The sequence below is a fragment of the Eleginops maclovinus genome, chromosome 5 (assembly GCF_036324505.1).
Source record: "Eleginops maclovinus isolate JMC-PN-2008 ecotype Puerto Natales chromosome 5, JC_Emac_rtc_rv5, whole genome shotgun sequence".
Lineage (NCBI taxonomy): Eukaryota > Metazoa > Chordata > Actinopteri > Perciformes > Eleginopidae > Eleginops > Eleginops maclovinus.
In genome coordinates, this window is record NC_086353.1 from 6,830,057 (window position 1) to 6,848,916 (window position 18,860).

The 18,860-nt window shown below is 40.2% G+C and overlaps 1 protein-coding gene across 5 annotated transcripts in view; it reads right to left on the minus strand.

Annotated features, from left to right (window-relative positions):
• Positions 1–18,860, minus strand: part of lrba (LPS-responsive vesicle trafficking, beach and anchor containing) — a 177,679-nt gene that overhangs the window by 50,974 nt on the left and 107,845 nt on the right. The window lies entirely within an intron of this gene.

Consider the following 18,860-nt stretch of genomic DNA (forward strand, 5'->3'; position numbering starts at 1 on the left):
AATGGTACTGAGACGGGACAAAGATTAGGTTAAGAGCCTTTATTATGCTAAACATCTGATTAGCTATGATGTTAGCTAGCTCCTGATTTAAAAATGCTTCAATGAACTGACCTAATATGTCCCTTTGGAGATTGTGGTAGCTGTCAGAGTGACTTGTCCTGATGGCTGCCTCGCAGATGCTTGGCCCTGCCCCTGCGATTCACACTCCTGCTAATCCGGCATTTAGATTTGCTACCAACCTACTTAGCACTGCTTTGTTAACTACGCTTTGTTTCAACCTCTGCTTTTAGTTTCAAAGGCGTCTGCTGACGGTGGGTGTACAGGGATATGGTATAAAGGTAAAAGGGACACTAAAGGTTGTGTCAGAGGCTGCGTTATTAATCAAAAAGATTCAAATGTGAGCTAGCATGCTCGGACTAGTGTTGAGGTAAAGGAGCTCATTAAAGGCAGGGGACAGCAGAGGGACCAGCTGAGGCTTTGCCAGCCAGCTGAGGACAGCCTCTCCCTCGCTGTCTCTGTGAGGAATAAGATCTGCTGCATCACAGACTCACTTCAAAGTCTCTGGAGTTCAATTAAATGTGGATTAGTGGGTGGGAGAAGCTGGCTTGGGCAGCAACCACCAGCCTCCTATCTTCTATAACAGGGACTCAAAGTGACTTTACCCGTCACCATGAGCCTGAAGCCAACCCCATCACAAAGATAGTGCTGCAATCAGAACACAATTTTCCATCATAAAGGAAATGGTATAAGGTAAACTTAGTTATTTTAAGATGTTTCGAAAAATACTTTAGGGTTTTTCCACTTACAATGTAAGCAAGTGTAAAAAGTAAAATGCAAGTAACTCAAATCTCTTCACAGCAATAATTAACTTACAACCAGCAGTTTGTTAGCTTAGCTTTGACTAGCTCTGACAAAGACTGGAGACAGAGGGGGGGGGGGGGGGGGAAACTAGCCACTGTCCAAATATACCAAAAATATAATGCATTAACAAAAGTTGAAAGAAAGAAAGAGTCCTAACCTGTTATATAGTGAGCTTATAGCAAAGCCAAATAAATAAACATTTTTCAATGGCGGCGAGGTAATAGTAGCTGAAGGCAGAGAAAAGGCTAATTTCCTAAAGGTTTCTTAAATATGGGACTCCATAGCAGGTCAATCATCATGACAGACTTGAATCTCCAAAATTACAGAGAGATAGGTCATATTCAAATTAAGATCTGAAATATAAACACTTGTCTTTAAAATGCATAGCTTATTGCACATTGAAATATTGGAACTCCGCCTTTTTAGCAATGTCAAAGTCTGTATAAACAGATTATAACTAATCAGAGCTTCTCATTTCCCCTTTCGATGATAAACAGGCAGGGCACCTGATTTGTTTTCTCTACTGACAGTGATGATGGCTGTCAAATGACAACCATGTCAAGTCATCTCATTTACTTTTTTTCTCAATCAGATTTTCTGCCTCTATCTGAACAAAAATGAAATTCCTGTTTTCAGGTGTATGAGTGAGTGAATGCTTGGAGAGTAACCTTTGACCTCCAAAAGGGGAGTGGTTGACTCATTTCATCCCCAGGAGTACACTCATAGACCTGCAATGGATGTCAAGAGGATGGAAAGGGCTGAGGGGATGAAGTTGCAGTCTCTGATTCCACAGACAGATATGACAGTAGCGGAGGCAGCCAGATATCATATTTGTCACCGGACCGATGAATCTCCTGGAACGCTGTAAATAGCACTCTATGTTCCCAAGATCATTGTCCCTATCGGCGGCGCCCTTTCCCTTGCAGATGAAAAAGCTGAGCGAGTGACAAGAACGGTGACAAACTATCCGCGCTGTTATGCCCCCGCCGCTCTGACCACGTCTGGACAAATTACAATGGTGTGGTGGTTATTGTCCGAGCTGGAGTTATGGCTGCACCAGCTTTCGTCTGTGATAAATAGTAATGGTGGAACTGGATCAGTCAGGCTTAAAGAGATGAGAATGATACAGAAACTAAGGAGGATGTTCGGAAGAACACCACAACCAGACTGTTCTAGGAATTGTATGACATAAACGTTTAACTATCTGAACAGAAAAGTCTAAAAATGATTAAAAATAAAATGATTGAGGACTGAATATTCCATGAAAGGCGGAATAAAAAGTATCAGCAGCTTTCACGTCAACATGATTGTATGAGTATAAAGCGCAGTTTTATTGATATTTCATTTCAAGTGGAACATTATCCATGGATTCAGGTCTGCCGTGTCCCGAGATCAATTTCAAAGCGTCACGCGAGAGTACACAGCCAAACAGAAAACAAAGGAACGAGTCTTGATTGCAATGCTTTCTCTCCGTCTCTCGCTCTCCATCTCTCCCTCCTCCTCCTCCTCTTTCAACCTGTTTGTGGGCTGGGCTGCTGCTCATTTCTGAAGCACTGTCGTTTGTCTTTGTCAGATGCCCAAAAGACAGCGGAATGAAGAGGGACACGTAGAAAAGGGGCCGGGTGACTGTGGCTGTGGTGTGTAACCCAACACACACACACACACACACACACACACACACACACACACACACACACACACACACACACACACACACACACACACACACACACACACACACACACACACACACACACACACACACACACACACACACACACACACACACACACACACACACACACACACACACACACACACACACACACACACACACACACACACACACACACACACACACACACACACACACACACACACACACACACACACACACACACACATTCTGGCAGATAGTCTTTGCCAGTGAATCCTCTCCATCACCCTTTCCTTCACAAACCCAGTCTCTTTTACCAACCAATGCCTCTTCAGGAACAAGGGTAAAGTCAAGTGGAGAAACAGGGTGACACAGATGAAATTTAATTGAAACTGCAGAGAATTAGGAGCGAGTTAGGGGAGCAACAGACCAACTCTCGGTATAAGATAGATGAGGCTCTCAACTACCTTCGCTGCCACCAAGATGCCGCTCGGGTGTGTTTCTTGGCTGATAAGACACTTGAGTTGTAGAAGAAAGAAGCCAATGCCAAATATTAATAAAGTAAATCCTTAAGTATCATCAAATTTGAAAAAAATCTAATTTCAACACCAATAGTTTTTGTAAAATAAATCTTCAATTGACACAAACAGGGTTTGATAAGTGGTATATGCATATTTTCTCCTTGTGTTTAATGTGCTGTCACCTCGCATCCTTAACGGAAAACGAGGTGATTGAAGTTCAATTTGTTGCCTGTTATTAAGTATTTCCGCATGGCTGCCTCAGTTAAAGGATAATGGATGAGGGATTTATTATTGCCTTTTGGTCAAATGAAGTGGTGTGGGAGATAAGGTGAGGAAATTAATGAGCGGGAGGAAGAGTGGTGATCCATCAACATCAAAAAATGGAGACGAGGGACAAGCGGTATTGGGAGAACTTGATAGAATTCATGAACAAGAAATAAAACCTGTGGACTTATAAGCATGTAGGGTTGATTATTGCTTTTCATTTCCAAAAAGCTGTCTAACTCCACACTGCTCAACACTCACTACTCCACTTGTCACAAAATGACTTTCACTTGTGGACTAAGTTTATAGATTGTAAATACAAAACTCCTCTTTTTCTTATTAGAAAGTCACAAATACAAACTAAACCATTGCATATAGTCACATCAGAGCCACGCCTATCGTGACTCTTCCTCACTTGACTGACCAAACAGTCAAGCCATCTAAAATAACCAGAGTGTCATCCGATCGGGACGCTGACGGCACTTTTACTGCAGCAGCAAATGAGAAAGAAATCACGGACTAACACAAGCTGACATTTAAGGGCTTTGTGAAACTCTCACCTAGTGCATCTACAAACACATCCCAGTTTACAACCCTTTCGTCTCACTATACACAACCCATATTCTTATTTTCCTCCTCCCCCACTGCTTCAACACCCACCATCCCTGTTCCACGCCGGTAAACGAGGCCTTGTCACCCCCCATCAGTAAATGAGTTCATCGGACTAACGAGCAAGCAAAGGGCCCCGACACACTAACAAGGGTCTGTTCTCTGCCTGTGCCTGTGGACCAATCAGGACCCTCATCACCGTTGACACAAAGCCTCCAAGAGCCCTCTGGAGCCAATTAAGACAGATTTTGCTTTTGAGATTGAGTGATAGCCAGAAAAAAGAAAAAAAAAAGCATAGGAAGTAGGAAGGATTTAAAGTACTCTCCTGGAAAGAGGGACAGAAAACATGCATCAACCTTTTTTCTTTGTCAAGATTTCTTTACCAGGGGTATTTAAATTTAAAGCGATTAAAGACGGTGTATGGTTGGTGATTCGTTCTTCGGAGGCTAAGCTCTCAAGCCACACAAGAGCTCTCCCTCACTGTAAGAACCAGAAATCATATGACTATTGGACAGTAAAGCCACATGACTATACTTTCACACTCCAGCAGTTATTGTGTGGCCTTTGTGCCTCAGCAAGAGAATTATTTAACCGACTGGCATCCACACCTTCTCTGTCTGGTCATGTGCTTGATGACTGTTGAACTATGGGAGCAGTGAAAAAGAATGTAGAAAAATGTGTCAAATTAAAAAAACCTTTGGGAAGACCAATCCACACTTGGGTTACCAAACCCAAAATACATTAAATAAAACACACTCAGTATTGGATGAGAAGTTTATACCACTCATTTAAATTCTTGGGGTTTCCTTGTAACCTTAAGGCAACAACAAAACTCTAGGGAAACCGTTCTGCAAACCACTCGGATAAAACCATAAATTGTTTTTACGCATAGTTTTTAAAAATACACCATATTTTTGAGTTGCCAAGTTAGCAATTTCCCCATTTCCAGACTTTAGGCTAAGCTAAGCTAACTGGCTGCTGGCTGTAGCTTCACATTTAACAGACATATAAGAGCAGTTTCACATCTTTAGATTTAACTTTTGGCAAGAAAGCCAATAAACTACATTTCTAAAACCTCAGACTATCTTTTCAATAGCAATAATAAGCCGTCAAAATATTCTATCCACTTTACCCATAATTTCTTCACTACAAAATAACTGACAATTCTGATAGAGTATTGGATGCACTGCATTGTCAACAGGCTTCAGTATAAAAAGTCAAGACTATTTGTATCCACCAATGATTGATAGACACAATTGTTCTACCGTCATGTAACTGATTGAAGATGTAATCACTGGTCACACATAAAGGCCTATTTGCCTCGAGGGAAGTAAAACAAACTACATGGTTCAAAAAAATAAACACAACTAAGAAGCTCCGCTGGAGTGTGAGAGAAGTAAAGCAAAATAAACACACCCAGCGTGCAGCAAGTGTAGGTTATGACGCCTAAAGGCTCAAAGCATTCAGTCCCAAACATCACCCAGCAAGAGTTTGGGCTCCCTGAATAAAAAGTCCCCTTTGAAAGGATCTGTGGGGCCACTTAGTCTGAATTTAGCCTAATAAGGATTAAACCCCGTTATGGGCCTTTTCACTGTTTGCTAACAGGTTAGCCTTTTCTCTTTTTCCTCTTCTTGGCTGCTTAGCCTTTTTGAAGTGGGAACAAAAAAAGGTCTTGTGTGGATTTAGGGAAACGCTGCAGTGATCTCAGGGTTAATTGGTAGAGAAGTGAAGATTTCAGTGCATTAACTGATTATACATTCAGCCTTTGGGCATAAGCTATAAGAAGGAAATCCTGACGCATAACAAGATATTAAAGCAGTAATGCTCAACCCTGATGGTGGCAGTAGTAAGGGCTCTTACAATATACATAAACATGGAATTCATAAATAAAAGATAAGACAAATGATAACCTCAGTAAATAAGACAATAAATAAGTCTTTTCAACGTCTTACACACAGAAACTCCACAGATATTGCAGACAAGGAGGACAAAGTATATCAGGGATTCTTGAGATGAGGGACAAAACATGTCCGAGAGATAAAACTCATTGTAATTCTTAAAATGTGTTTAAAAAATGTCCAATAATTTGATTAAACAATAAAACAAGAACTTATTTATACCACAAAATGTGAATTAATGCTTTTTTACACATATATTTTATTTTACATCACCTAGTGTGCTGCCTGAACCCCAAAATACCCTTGTCCGAAAGCAAGTTCCATGACTTTACAATACTTAAATAATTGTTAAAATTAAAATAAAACAAACACAATAGCTACTGTGATCATGTATTTTAAGTAATTATTCAAACTATATAGAAATTTACAATTAAAAATATATATTTATGTACTTTTTACGTGATTGAAATCGCGTCCGGAGTTTCTGTCAACACCATAAGATTTTTCTAAAAATGCAAAAAAACAGGCATTATATTTGCCAACTCATACTCTAAGGACCCCTTTTCCACTTGCTGTTTGGTGGACATGCCATGAGGCCACTGCTCTGGTAAGTAAATATTTCTCATAATTTTCCTTAATTATCTTCTTTTACAAAACCAGCTATGTCACAACCATAGAGTGTCAACACCATGGTCGATAAAATTCAAGGTTTATGTGATTTTATCAAGAAATAAAAGTTTAATCTAACGTTATTGTTGAGGCCACTAGCAGCTAGTGATAAACAAGATGGCTTCTGCAAAGAAATCACATGTTATGATGAAAAATTGAAGATATCGTCAACTCCGTAAGACTCCATCAGACGTCAACTCCGTAAGAAATGTTGTCTTATGGAGTTGACCACTTACCTTATGGTGTTGACAAATGGGATTTAAATGTATCATTTGCCCATTTAATTCAACACCACGGCATCCACACACCACATTGTCTGGCAAAATCCTCAAAAAGTATCGCCTGATGCATCAGGTTCGTGAATTTGGCCTTAGCTACAAAACACTCAGAGAAAACACACCAATCCAAAGAAAGCCCAGTTACCTCCAGACAATCTCCTCAGTGGTTCACACATTTTTTGAAAACAATTCAAGAATCACGACAGACAAGCAAGACACCATCACAAGAAAAAAAGTGAAACGTCAAAGGATGGTAATGACAGACACAATGCAGAATCTCCACCAGTCATATACTGAGCAAAACCCCAGCATTCGCCTGAGTTATTCCTCTTTCTGTGCACTACGTCCCTTCTACATAACACCACCCAAAACCTCAGATCGAAACACTTGTCAGTGCCAGATCCATGAAAACGCCACGCTCATGCTTGATGTTTTGAAATCTTTCCAGGCTGTGTCAACCAGCAAGCTTAAAGAGAGTTTTCAGCTTGTCTGTTGTTCTCCACCAAGTGAATTGTGTCTATTGCGCACCTGTGCAAGATGCCTTCACAAATCATCAAGTCTGCCTTTAGAGCAAGGGAAAACAAAAGTGGACTGGAAGCAGTGGGAACGGGTCGAAGAGAAAACAGAGGATGGAGTTCACTTTCATACCAGACTACAGAAACGTACGGGTACTCTGTCGGAGCTGATGGATCTCTACCAAGACAAATTAAGAAACGAAACAACCACCCATGTCCATCTTGTTCAAAATCAATCCAAAGAGTACCGAAACATGATTGAAAATTGCAATGAAAGAACAGTGATTGTGCATATCGATTTCTCTGAAGCATGGAAATGCAAATACAGCTCCGAAGTACAATCCTGCCACTATGGCCAAAATCTCCCACTGATAACGCTCCATACAGGCATGTTTTACACCAAGCAAGCAAAACAAGCTTTTTGCACAATTTCCGAGTCCAAGCGCCAAGACGCAGCAGCAATATGGACCTACATGGATGAAGTTCTGAAGGACATTCATACCAGATTCCCCCACATTGACACAATTCACTTTTGGTCTGATGGTCCAAGTAAACAATACAAAATAAAAGAACTTTCTCCTCCTCTCCACCATCCCTCCTCGACTGGGGTTCAACAATGTAACATGGAACTTCTTCCCTACATCCCACGGAAAGGGCGCCCCGGATGGTATTGGGGCAACAGTTAAGCGGTGTGCTGACAGAATGGTTCTTGGAGGAGTGGACATCGTCAATGGCATGACTTTTCATCAGCTTGTGTCCAGCAGGCTAAGTGGAGTCCACCTACACTATGTCAGCACTGATGATTTCCTGGCTTATGATGCTGTCCTCCCCAAGTCCCTACGACCCATCTCAGGAACAAGAAAGGTTCATCAAGTGGTGGCTCGGGGCAATACCATCTACTGTAGGCATAGTTCATGCTTTTGTAATGAGCCACAAATCTGCCGCTGTTTTAATCCAGTTGCACACCACCACAATCCAGTTGCACACCACACCACACCACACACACCACAGCATGCAGATGAGCATCGGGCTGTTCAGAGTCCTCTTGCCATGTTAGTGGAGGCAATGGAGGAGGAGCCGACCAGAGCACCTGAGGGCTTAATGTCAGCAGTGGGGCCGAGTGACATCAACACAGAGGATTGGCTTGCTGTGGTTTATGACTACAATTGGTGGCTGGCTAAAGTGCTTAAAACAGATCAAGAACAAGGGGATGTTCAAGTGGATTTTTTCCACCCTCATGGGCCATGTAGTCGTTTCCAAAGGAAACAAGGGTGCCAGGATGTCTGCTATGTTCCATCTACTGACATCATAGTCAAAATTCACCCATCATTACCAGTCCGCACAAGCCGCACAAGGGATATCTACCAGCTCTCCTCAGAGGTCATGGACTTCCTAGATGAGGACCTTTTCAATCGGTTGTTGCCAGGTGTTTAAATTCATGCCATGATATAAGATGAGTTCAAGATTTACAGAGAATTTTCCATTTCCAAAGGCTGAATTAATGAATATTCTTAGTGTTTTTCTCCATGATCTGTAAATTTGATGAGTTTATGGACTGTTCAAGAGATCTGATATGAGTTTATGGACTGTTCAAAAGATCCAATATGAGTTTATGGACTGTTCAATAGATCAGATATGAGTTTATGGACTTTTCAAGAGATCCGATATGCCTACTGCCAAGTTCCTGTTTTTAAAGTGGGTGTGAGTGCAAAAATAACGATTGATATTAAATGTCCTTTTATCCTGAAATGTTACAGTTGAAAAGTTGAGTTTTTGAAGTTCAATGGCCATGTTAAATGAAGTTATCTCCAGTTCTCTTCTAATTCGTCAACACCGTAAGATGTGCGTCAACACCGTAAACAGCTGGTCAACTCCATAAGATGAGTTTTCTGTTCATTTTTGTTTTTAAAAAGATATTTTATTACATTTTCTCACATTATCTCAACAAAAGCACTGCATTTCCTAAATAAATGTGTAATTTCTGTATTGCTGACTAACATTGTTTGTTTTTGAGATTAAAAAATAAATGTGAACATGTATATTTCCCCAGTTATAATAATTGGCAGCTTGATAATATATATATTTTAAAGTAATAGTATTAGTTTAAAAACATGGATTGAATAACACAGATTAAAATAACCTCCAGTAGTCAAAATAACTGCAATAAGTTTATTCAAAATACATATTTCTATGTTTCTTTGTGTCTTACGGTGTTGACAAAATCCCAGGCTTGTCCAGCAAACATGAAAAAAATGTTTAAAATGTTAAACCTGGGAGATTGTATTTCAACAGCATCAAAAGGCCAGCACCTGGGACAAATATAATATATAGATATATTTTGGAAAAATCAACATTTTATTTTTAGAAATTAAAAACCCATTTTGTCCCTTGTCTCAAGAATCCCTGATATACAATTACTGCTTGTTTTTTATATTTAAGATCAGTGCTTCCTTTTTTAAACCCTCCCACCTTAAATAGGGGCCACAGAGGGCAGGGTTGGTGGCTGAAAGGTGATAGGGAACAAAGGAAGGATAAGGCCACATAAGTCAAGGGAAGAGGGTTGTAAAAAGGCAGCAGACCTTCACAAATTGAGAAGATCCTTTTTATCTAGTATTACGATGCACATTTAAAACCTTTATCATTAAAATGATACATTACAAAAAGTTATTTTGGACAGTGAAATATAGAAATATCACGGTACACAGTGAATATAAAATGTGATTTAACGTAATACAACAAAAAAACTATCATTTAATCCAAGAGCAGCTTTGTGCAAGCAGCCACATGTAAAAACCTTATAGTATAGCGGGGCACCTGTTGAGAGTGCATTGAAAGAGCTTCAATACGTTCCTTGGTGTGTCATGCTCATCAGTAAACACTTGCACAACAGGACAAGGAGTAAAAGAATAGTTATGCTTTTCACCGATATTCAGAAAATCAAGGAGACAGCTCAGAGCCATCACTGAAGCGCAGGAGGTGTTTTGGACTCAATGCTATTGGCCCTCCACTCCCCTATAAGCTGCCATGGCAAACATCACACAGGTTAAGATCGCTGACCGGCTCCTATCGCATTCTCCCCGCTTTCCCTCAATCTCTCATTTTGCCATTTAGTGATGGATAGGCTTTTTTGGGGTTTGTGCGAGGCTTCGCTGAAGTAAATTCTTTTCTAATCCGCCTATTGTCACCAGCTTAAGTGGGTGTGGGGTGAAAAGTACACCCCTCTTGGGGAATTTGGGGTTGCTAGTCAGAAGCAAAAGAAGAGGGAGAAAATGGGACTTGTATAAAGGAAAGGCTGCAGAGACGTTTGAGAATTTTAAGGTGACTCAATTGGAGCTACAGGTCTATCAGCGACAAGCATTTAAAGTTACAACTGAAATACAGTGAACATCTGCAATACTCTGGAGACAGATAACGCAGTAATTAAAGTATAAATGAATTACAAAATTCAATCAGATGTGCTAAAGATAGATGTCTGTCTACCAGCTAAACCCAATATGGGTTTTTTTTTTTTAAATTGTTATAATTTTCAGCAAAATAAATAATACTGACTTGATGAGCCTTAGGGCAGAAATAACTGGTTTCATAGTCAGATCAAGCTGTAAAAACAACTTTGACAAAATATCATTTCATAGATTTATTAAAAAGAAATAAAACAAAACAAATCTGCAGACATGGAGCAACAATAGCATCCAGTCGGAGTTTCAATGTTTGCAAATGTTTTCTGGGGGGAAATCTTAAGGAATTATTGAGATCTCAAGTTGGAACTGTTGCACTTCCTCACAAGCTAGTTTCCAACTAGTCTGTCTGCTTTTAAGTGATGGGTAGTTACAAGACAATGTTTCACTGAAAATACCTGCTAGCTGCATCTGGAAAGGAAGCTGATGAGAATGATCAGAGTGAAGCTCAAGCTAAAGAAGCAAACAGTTAGTGAAAAGCAGCTAAATCGCTCTTCAGAAATGAGGATAACTGAGATAATTACCTGTGGGTTGGACAACTTTTATATTACAAGAATTTCAACTAAGGTAAACATAGGATATGAACATAAATTAGTGCATATTTAAAGCGTAGGCCAAGAGGTTTGGACATTATAAATACATTCAAACATTTGTTTATGACTGTAATTGTTGAGCAAATTTGATGTGCATCATCTTTTGTTGAGAAAGCTGTAAATGTGTCTGTTAAATTATTTAGAGAAGTCACTATAAGAAAAAACATATTCCTCCTTTGATTGATTAAAGAACTTAAGATCATGTGTGGAAGAATTGTTTTCCATCTGTACTGTAACTCATTCTACGGTCTTGCTTCCACAGAGCAGAAATAAAGCTCTGTTGTGCTGATGTCTGCTAGAAAAGAAGTCTCGGATGAGCAAGTGATCTGCAGAATGTCCCTATGGATGTTCCATTTCAACCAGACTGGATGGGTCATTAACCATAATAGCAATAGAGGCACCAGAATACAGCAGTGTAACATTTCGCTCTCTGGCACATGGGATGTCTTTACACAGAGCAAACGTCAATGCTATCAGCTTACTTTGAAAAACAAATACATCTGGCTAGAATTACTCTATTTCTTATTATTATCAGCTATAATGAATTTTATGTCCTTGTCCGGTCACTTTTGCTTTGTATTTATGAAGCATTCAAGATTAGAAGTACAGATAAAAGGGAGATCAACAACACACATATTTGCTAAAATGCAACACATGGATCTAATGTTATCATCTGAAATGCAGAACGGACCTTTCTAAAAAACAACACCACATTTACAATTCCAATTTCCAATACACTGGGATGGACATCGATCTTTCAATTGAAGCCGGGTGTCTCTCTGACCTCAGCTGAATAACAGAGGCTTGTGTGAACAGCAGGTACACAGGTGCTGATTGTAATATCAGTAGCCTACCAGGCAGACTGGCATCCATAAACAGGCCTATCCATCAGGCTGGCGGGTTGCCTTTGACATGTGTGTCAGAGGCAGACGAACGGAATAAATGATGGAGAGCGGGGATCAATCAAAGCAAGGGAGGGGAGGCACCTGCCCCCTGACTGGCCTAGTCAAGCCCAGAGATGGAGCATGATGGAGGGGCTAGCCTAAGGTGCAAAAAGGGGTGGGCAGCTCTTTGTCTGGAGGTGCTTGGTTAAGTGTGAGCCAGGTCTTGACCACAGTGGTTTGTGGTTTTGTTAAGGTCCAAAGTCAGGTCACAGACAGAAAGATTGAAAGAGGACAAGCTTGTTTGTTACTGAAAAGAGACGGGGTAGTTGTTTGTGTGTGAGGGGAGAGCATTTGGAAGGGAGACATTAGTCATCATTAGGTGGCTAGATGACAGTGTTTAATGGTTCTTTATGTGATTCCCAATGTGGCAATCGTCTTTCCTCTACCTGTCCTACCTGGTTACCACTCAGAGATTCACGATTTACATCTCACCAAGGGCAAAAAACAAGGCTTGCTATTGGGCTACTGTGAGGCTTTAGAATCGGAGGATGAAACCCTCTTTATTAGTCACATACATGCACACAGCAGAGCACACACAGTGAAATTAGTCCTCTGCATTTAACCCATCCTAGTACTAGGAGCAGTGGGCAGCTATCGTGGAGGTGTCCACAGCAGGGCCTAGGAGGTGAACTGGGACCTCTCCAAGTAGCAGTCCACTTTCCATATTTCAAGTCTGTTCGGGGACTTGAACCGGCGACCCTACGATTCCCAGTCCAAGCCCCTACTGACTGAGCCACTGCCCAGTGTTTATTTAGTCACACTGGTGTTTGGGTGCTATTTTTAACATGTTAACCCTTATAGTTTAGCATGTTAAGATATTCTAAATGGAACTTAACACAAGTAGAGCTGAAGGGAATGAATGAAGTTTTGAAGAACCAAAGAATAGTAGAAATTCAAATTTGACTGAAAGCACTTGATAAAAAAGGTACAATTACAATTCATCCAGTGGTGGACATTTTGTCTTTTCTAAATGTCATGATGCATACAATAGTGACATTTTAACAGGAAACCCCAAATGTCAACCCTTATAATAGAGTAAACAGTCATGTATTGTACCACTTTAGTCCATTAGGCTTTGTCATGAACTTTGGTGCAAATTAATGTGCTAAATGTTGATTTATTTTACAACTTCTTTGACCTGATGGTTGCCTTAAGAAAGATTCAGAGGTTTAAATTCAGTAGAAAACATTACAGGAATTATACATGTTTGTATCAAATGATTATCAGTCCTAACCCACTAAAATCCTTCTTGTGGCGCAAAAGTAATACATTCTGAAATATAAATTTGACTGGTCCTCTGGGGACCACAAATATTTTTACGAGATATGAGGGCAATTGTTAGAACAGTAGTAGATATTTTGGTATTAACCAAAGCGGAGAACAGACCAACCGACATTGCCCTCCCTAGAGTCTAGCTGCTAGAATGGATAAACAGACAATAACAGAAAGAAAACATCTTGAACTGTGCCCAAGCATTTCCTTTGAACTCAATAGGACAAGGGCCAAATGCTAGAAGATATCTGACAGATACGAGTACATATGGGCCATACTCAAAAGGATGAGCTAGTATCTTGGTTTCTGCAAAGCTTTGAGGCCCATCATTAACAAGTCTTCCTCCATCACTCTTAAACACCCCACATCTGGCCAGGGGACCGCTGACCTCATCCCTACAGAATGAGTTAATCATCGCTGATACAACCTCGCGCAAACAACTGGAGTGTAATACGAGATACTACATCACAACCATCAATGTGGTTTGAGACTCAACAGAGAAAGGAGGTGGGGTTCATATGCATTTTGTGTGAGGGAGACACAGAGAGAGAGAGAGATTAAGGGACAGTAAAGAAGGTAACAACACTTTATTGCTCTACTGGGGAACAGAAAGTCACTTCAGGAAGCTTTATACCTTTATTTGGCCTTATCTCCTCTAATTGGCTTAAATCATTTGTAATTGTTTGCACATGTTTTTATGTTGAGCAGCTCCAAAGGTTTAGACCGTGACTTGACATAAGCAGTCAGGCAAATAGCGAGGAGCAGTATGATAATAATTGGGTTTCCTGATGACTGGATGAACCAAAGTGGGCTGCGGGGAATGATGCTTTGGATTAAACTGGCCCTGGATGTTTAAAATCCGAGGAAAGGGAAAAATCGCAGAGGAACACATGACGGTTGTGATGCTAACGAGTATGTCTCTGGAACGGAAACATTTCATGTCTCACAGGTAGTGTAATTACTGTACCTGGAGAGCAGGGAGGGACGGACAGTAAAAGAGTGAAGGAAAGAGGGGAAGGAAAGAGAAAGAAGGTCATCCCCACCCATCACTCCGCTGGTTGTTGTCGCGGTGCGGCTGAGCGATTTATTGACCATCTCAGGATGCACTCTGTCAGGGCGTACGAGGAGTGCGGAGGGAATGGATGGTGAAACAGCATGAAGGAGAGACGGAGGTAGGGCATGAGGGAGGGAAGGAGGCCAATATGAATGAGTGAGAGTGAGGGGATCCGTTTCCTTGGGCTCATTGATAATGACATACCTGCTTGGGCTGTCCGTTAGTCCTATAGCACACACTACTTAGGCTCTAACTGGAAAATCAATAGGCTCCTCTCTCAGAGACCTCTTGCTGCCATGGCTCTTTGTGATTGGCAGCTGCAGCCGAAGGTCGTCCCTGGTGACCATGAGAGTTTGGCGGAGCGAACAGGAGGAGGAGGGAGGGGTGCAGTCCCAGCAGTTTGACACTTTAGGGAGAGCTTAACGATATGGGACTGGTCGCTACATAACACCAGGGTGGTTTTCTTTGACTGAGTGACCATCCATTCAGCCACTCCAGCTAACCCCGAGGAGCCGTCACCACCCCACTAATTAGTTACCAATGTCTTCTCAACGGGCGTTTCATCATTGCATATTCCAAGGTTGGACACTGACCTTTTGGAAAAAAGTACAAATATTCTTTCCCAAATACTTCCAGCTCTGGCCCTTGGTTTAAACTTTTTGGAAACACAGTGTGGATGGCCTTATTATTCAGAAAATCTCTTGTCTAGCTGTGTTTAGTTTTGAGTTTGAGTGAATTTGAAAAGTTGCAAACAAACAGAGGAGGCAACACGAGGAAGAAATGTATATGATATAAAGTGAGGTGCTCTGATTTCGAACATAGATATTTAGTTATATGATATTTAGATTTTAGTTTAGAACAGCACAGACTGGGAGTGTCCTACTGTGCAGTTTACCCGTTGACATTAGAATATCATTTTAACAAATACATATTTTCCCTGTGGTTTGGGGCAATTATATTTGATTTTCACAGCTCAATCTGCGACTTTGAAATAATAAAACAAACCAGTTTTCCCAAATATTATTACATTTCTTTCTGTATTTAATCTGTTGTTGGTGTCACACCGTTCTCCTAAAAATGTTTAAATATTTCTCCTGCTGCAAGAAGATTTTTTATCTCCAGTGATGTGGGACAACCTTGTCGATTAAAATCACAATCAAAACCCAAATTACTTCATGTTTGTTATTTTGAACATACTACATGCTCAATCCACAGAAAATAAAGAATAAATAGTTAGCTATCAGGACACAGGAATAGTTTAAAATACACTCGGATGGCAAAAAGGGATCTTAGGGAAGGTTGCTCCAATCAGGTTTCTGCTGGTATTTCCTCTGGCCAATCAGCTGGAAGGAGAGCATATTTCACTTCCTCATTCACACAATATTAGTAGTCTCCACAATAACTCCACATGCAATATTGATGGCTTGTATCTCAACACAGAGAGGGTGCTACTACACACACACGCACACACGGCGCACACACACACACACACACACACACACACACACACACACACACACATCTGCTCTGTGACTTCATCAGTTCTGCTATCTGCCGAGCAGATGCAGAGGCCTGCCAGGCAATTAGTTGCCTGCGATGGTTTTCTTTGAGCCCTCTATGGAGGGAGCAGCTGGGGTCCATGCGGGTTTGGGAGACAGCAACAAAATGTGTGAACAAGGGCATCAAAAATGTACTCACACAATCCACATGTGTGCCGATTTTGGTCTATGTGCACATGTGCATGTGTTGTGACACACTTTCCCTGCATACACCATTTGTAGGGGGAAAAAAAGAGAACTAAAGAAATATGCTAAGCTTTGACATCCACCTCGCTTATCACACACTTGGAATTACAAAGCACACCAACTCAGACAGAGACAGGGAGGAAACTGTTGCACAATGTGTTGCAAAAGAAACCCAGTCTATTGCCTTCCTCAAAGATCTGTAATGTCATGGCATAAAATGTAGCCATAACATTTAGATATTCATGCAAGGAGCAAAGTTATTGTTAATGTGTCTGCTGTAAATTACTTGCGAGAGTTTTACTTTGTTATTGTCGTATGTACAGTATAAACTGACAATTCAGAGTGAGGATTAAACAAGTATGTGACTTGTACTGACCGAATTATCACTGAAATTACATTTTCCGACAAACATTTTATGACAATAATGAAACAGAATCCTCATACAAAGGGACCACATATTGTATAAATATGTTTTAAAGAGATTAACGTCTTCGAGGTCATTTTACTAATTGTAAACTATGTTATAAAAACTGTAGCACAGAGTAATGAGCCACCTGGGGGTACTCAGTGTAATCTGGTAGGAGCGGAGAGGGAAAAGAGGAATAAAGCTGAGGCTGTAGGAAAGACACACAGAGAAAGGACAGAAGAGAAAAAAGATGAGAGGCGGTGAGGTTACTCATCAGCTGGCAGAGATTTGCACAGGCATGGACACTGTTTTGTGCTTGTGAGGGGATCACTGTGGAGTCGTCACACAGACTCAGATCAAAGAGCTCTCTGACAGGCGCCTGATCTTTTCTCCAGTCAATATAAACCAGGGGGAACCCTTTAGGAACCACAGATAATTCTCTAAGTTTTCAGGAGATAAAGGGCACAAAGAAACAGAAAGAATGGAATAATTACTGATGTTGCCTTTGTCATTAGATATATATTCTAACTATAAAACGCAAGAGGGAAGAAAAATGATTAAAAATAGATTAGATGAACCAAACTATCCCAATGCTCCCACAGTTTCTCAGCTCCCAGTGTTGTTCCCCCTTCTGTTTTCCACCTACAAATGAAACAGCAGTTTGGCACAGGAAATGCGCACACACGTTTTTCTGAAATATGGCAGACCTTTCTATTTCAACTGGCACATCAGACCGATCTAATAACATCCAATTCACTGTATCTGTTGCATTCTACTTTGTAAAATTACAGAAACAAGTGAGGAGGGCCAACATGGATTCATAATGACATCATTAAAGTCTGTTGCTGTATAATTCATTAAACTACAGCCGGCATGTCATTCATTATATTTGGACACTTGCTCTCCAAGTAGTGTCCATTAATCTCCCTGGACCTGTGAGATTGATAATAAACAGTCAGCCAGAAATCTAACAGCCAGACAGTGTTTGTCTTCTATTTCTCTCTGCTTTTATCTTATCCTAATTTTCGAACTTTAGCATTACTTCAGCTGTACTTGAGTATGATGTGAGAAAGGGAGGAATCTCAGATAAACGTTTGGTTCATATTTCATAGGTCAACTGTTGCTATTCTTGTCACAGTTTTACTGGATACTATTTGTTTTTGTTTTTAAAGAATAACCAAATAGATGCTGTTTGTTTATTGAGTTGCTTGTGCATGAAATCTAAATGTAATGACACACAAGCAAATATTACTCAAATATCACACCTTGAATGAATATGAAACAAAACCTCTCCACTGAAATTCAGTTAAATTACTTGGGTGGGTGAACCCTAACAAGTAAAACTGCAGAATTTTCAACCATCATAAAAATAAGGTACATAATGCAAGATAGTTTGTGTGAAAAGCCTTTGATCTTGATTAAATAAATAACATTATTTTCAAACTTATTGAATGGGTTCTAACATGCATTTACATCAGTTCAAATATTCAGCAGATATTTAGCAATGAACTAAAAAATAACTTTACACTAAAGTTACTTTACACTCCCTGAAGCCCCATTAGCACATACAAAAAAGGCTACATGATAAAGACCAGAAGATGTGGTAACTTGAAGGGAGCACATTGATCTTTGCCTTTTTTCTGAAATGTTTGTGGCTTCATTCCCTTGCATAGTTGGCTACTTCATATCAGCAAATAGGTTTCCGGAAAAGTTGCTGAATCAACATCATTAATTACGTAAACTTATATCTGTAACAAGTTTCATTTAATTCATGCATATTTATATTTACAATTTATTTGAACAATGTTTGCTTTTTAATGGACTTTAAACAAAGCTTTGTCAAAAGTAATACATATGCAGATTAACTGGAGCAAAGAAAATATAACGAAATGTTTCCATAGCTATGCAGGCATACAGTGGACCTTATTGTGTGTGATCAACACTTCAAGGAAGCCATTCAATGTATTCACGACTATGGTCTCTGTATTACTGTAGGCCTAATTTATTTTCTGAAATAAACAGAATGAATAACAAGGAAAAGTTGTAATATCGCTGTCAGTGAATAAGTGCCAGGTTTGGTCAAATGCTCAAAAACGAACACTTGAAATTAAAACGCGTT